Here is a 4,247-nt window from a genome sequence, read left to right as displayed (position 1 = left end):
TCAAATTATTTATTTAAACATTTTGAATTTCAAGGATTCTGACATCACTTGCATATATGAGATATGGAAAGTTCTCTCTTTATGACATTGCAAACATAAATCATGCAGTACTCACAGACATATTCTGCTTGATTATTCAATTTAACTCATTGTACAACACTAATGAGTTGCAATGAGTTGTTCCTTAGACATATGCCATTTATATAAACTTTCCAAATCAAAATGAATCACTGGTGAGCCGTGGACACAGTGGTAGACATTTAATATTCACAACTGTTTACTACAGTTCAAGATGGCACTAAGAGTGATCCTAAACAGTTTATGAGGCATCTCTCATATCTGATAACAGCATGATTTTTATTGCTTATGTCTTATGCCTTGATGTGAAATGTAGAAACTCCCAGCATCTTGCATACTTCAAGTTGCGTGTGGGCAACTTTAAAAGTCAATATTATTTCTTGCCACAAAACAGAACATAACATTCTCAAATGTGTATAAATACAATCCAAGCTCTATAGGGACTGGTTCCTAACCCATCAACATTAGGTGCAAGATAGAAGCCAGCCCTGGACAGGATGCCAGTCTATCAGATGTCTTTGGGAATGTGGGAGACAATCCAAATAGACATGGGAAGACTGTGTAAACTCCATGTGGACAATGAATAGACATTACATGTGTGAAGAAGCAGTGCTTATCCCAGTGTCACCCTCAGATAGATAGATAGATAGATAGATAGATAGATAGATAGATAGATAGATAGATAGATAGATAGATAGATAGATAGATAGATAGATAGATAGATAGATAGATAGATAGATAGATAGATACTTTATTAATCCCCAAGGGGAAATTCAAATTCACAGGTCAGAATTGATGATTACTCCTAAATTCTTTACCTCTGCCTTAATTTTTAAACCTAAAGGATCAAGTTTATTTCTAATATCCTTGCTATATCCATGTTTGCCAATCATTAAGATTTCTGTTTCTTCCTTATTTAGTGTGAGAAAGTTACTACTCACCCATTTAGAAATAATGCTAAGACATTGGATCAGAGAGACAAGAGCATTAGGGTCATCAGGCACTATAGATAAATACAGCTGTGTGTTGCCTGCACAGCTGTGGTACTCACTGTGTGCTTTGAGATAATCTGGCCTAATTGAAATATGTAGATTTAAAAGAACAGCGGACTCAGAATAGATCCTTGTGGTACACCATATACAGTATCATGTATCTCCGAGGTACAATCACCACAACTAACAAAAAAATTTCTACCTGTTAAGTAAGACTGAAACCAATTTAAGGTGCTGTCAGAGAGGCCCACCCGTTGTCTAAAGCAATTTATAAGAATACTGTCGTCTATGATGTCAAAAGCTGCACTCAAGTCTAAGAGAACAAGAACAGATATTGTATATGGCCTCTGCCCACATTAATTTACAAATCATTTACTACTTTAGTCAGTGCAATTTCTATACTATGGTTTATTCTAAAACCTGAAATTGTCAATATTAGAATGTTTATTCAAGTAATCATTTAACTACTTAAGAACTGCCTTTTCTGGAATTATACTTAAGAAAGGCAGGTATAAATTGGTCTGCAATTGTCAAACAGTCAAGATTAATTTCTTGTGCAGAGGTTTAACAAATGCAGTCTTTAGACAGTCAGGTAAGACCCCGTATCTAATGATGAGTTTGCTATGTCAAGTACACTATCAATAAGGACATCGGAGACTTCTTTAAAAAACGCCTGTTGGTACTGGGTCAACGATACAGGTGGAAGGTTTCAACTGAGAAATTATTTTACGTAGTTCTTGTTGACCTATTTCATTGGAATAACATAATCTCTGTATTACAAAAGAAAATCTTGAGATGAGACAAGACTATTGCCAAGAGATTTTTTCAAGTCCCGCAAGACAAGACTATTGCCAAGAAATTTTCTCAAGTCCCGCCCTCCTCTTAACCATTTACGATTAACAGCCCACACCCACGGTCCACTCACCTCTCATTTGTGTGAATGCTACTGTCAGACACAGTTCCTGCTGTCTCAGCTCTTATGAATTTTTATGTTTTCCACAGTTTAAGTTCCCAATTAAAGAAAACTTATGTCCAAATCTTATTGAAGAATTTCATCCCGAAGGCTTATCAACAGAAGAAATGAGTACACGGGCAATCCTAGCACTGAGAAATGATGAAGGCAAACAAATTAACACGAAAATTGTCGACTGGTTACACGACAAATTGGTTAAATGCTCATCAAAAGACTATACTGAAACAGTTGGTGGTGATTGTGAGGAAGATGAAAACATCAACTTACAATACCCCATAGAATATCTACAACCATTAACACCAGTCTTCCAATGGCTGAATTACTGTTGAAAGAAGGATGCATCATAATGTTATTGCATTATTTATGTATGAGTAACAGGCTATACAATAGCACAAGATTAGTTGTATTCAAAATTGGTCGAACAATTCTGACATGTAAAATTTTAACAGGCGACAAGAAAGGTAATGTAGTACATCTTCCGCAGATAACATTAGACACCAAAGGAGATCTTCACATGCCATTTGTATTAAAATGTTTACAGTTTCCCATTAGAACAGCTTTTGCTATGACAACAAATCACAGGAAAAAACATTTGAAAAAGTCAGTTTATTTATTATAGAGAAAGAAATGATATTTACTCACGGCCAGTTATATGTTGCGTTTGCACGATGTAACTCCAAACACAGAATCAAAATTGAAAGTGATATTGATGAAAATTTAATTCCAAATATTGTTTTTACTGAAGTTTTACAGTAAAAGTGTAAGTTTAAAAAGTATTTGTGTGTTAATTTCAAAGCCAAACAGAACAAAAACGTATAACGCAACAAATACCTCTAATGCAACATGAAACATAATTTTCTTTCAATTTATTATGTTTTACTGTTTTTTACTATGGTTAATTACTAGCTGTAAAATATGTCTATTATGCATATGTAAGAATTCCCATGAAAATAATCTGCTTAAATTGTACATCCGTTTCCCCATACACGAGCAGCAAAGTGGCTAAAGTGTAGCACTTACAATAGGGCGGGGGGAATGGGCTTGGGGGGGGAGTTGGCGAGCGAAGCAAGCAGGGGGCAGAGCCCCCTAGTCCACTTAAAATAGCATGTTGGGATTCAATTAGATTAACTTTGGGGGGTTGTAGAATGCTATTTCTAGTATAATTTATTATTTATCATTGCATCACTATACAGTCAATGTATAACAATAACAGACACATTCTTATAATACAATTGAAGTGTGAGAATGGAGCTGTATATTTGACATAGCTGAAGCCATAAAATAGGAAGATACAGTATAACTAGTTTTGTTTAGTTTTGGGATTGGCGGTATAGGAATGTGGAGTATCGTTTTATGCTATTTCGAGGTTGATTACAAATATGAAAATATTTTTGATATCTGATTTTCCTAGCCCTTTAAACCTGCTCCTAGAAGGTTAAAAATGACAAATTTCAAACAAAAGCACGTGGGGTATCGTTTCAAGATCAGTGATTATGAATATGTTATTTTTGATTTCTGATCCTTTACTAGATTTCAAGCCCTCTATGGACCTCAATCAGGGGGTGAAAAGTGACTCATTTCTATTACAATCGAGAATATTTAGTCTTTAAACGTTTAAACTGAAGCATTCATTTTAGTATTCCAAATATTTGGTGCAACTATTCCAGTATAAGTATGTACAGTACTTCTACCTCATGAAATAAATCACTACATTTTTATGAGCACCAGGTTTTTAAAATAATAAAATGGTAAGTCAACACTAAGAGATTTGTGAGTAGTTCAGAACGCAAATGGCACCATAAACAGCAATTCAAATAAAAACCATTTCATTTTTAAAGTTATTTAAATATTAATCGTTAGATTGTGTGCAAGAAAGTCATACGGCCAAAGCAGCCCTGTGGACACATGATGTTACACTAGGCAAAATTCGATTACCTGATAATGGTAAATCGGCTACAAAACAGTTTAAATTGGGCGCCACGAATAGAACAGGCCAGTGGATAACTTAAGACAACTGATATGCCACGTTGCAGCGCAATACAATACAGTCACATATAATGTTCTCCTTTTTTTAGAGCCATAACCGTCTGACAGTGACATACTTGACAGATGCACGATGCGCATCACTGACTCCCACACACTCGGCAGAGACGTCGAGAACTTCTGCTGGCTAGAAACCAACCAGCTGCATGCCGAGCCCGTAC

This window comes from Erpetoichthys calabaricus, chromosome 12, assembly GCF_900747795.2.
Source record: "Erpetoichthys calabaricus chromosome 12, fErpCal1.3, whole genome shotgun sequence".
NCBI classification, from domain to species: Eukaryota; Metazoa; Chordata; class Cladistia; order Polypteriformes; family Polypteridae; genus Erpetoichthys; species Erpetoichthys calabaricus.
The sequence above is the reverse complement of the archived record's forward strand: the minus strand, read 5'-3'. Positions refer to the sequence as shown.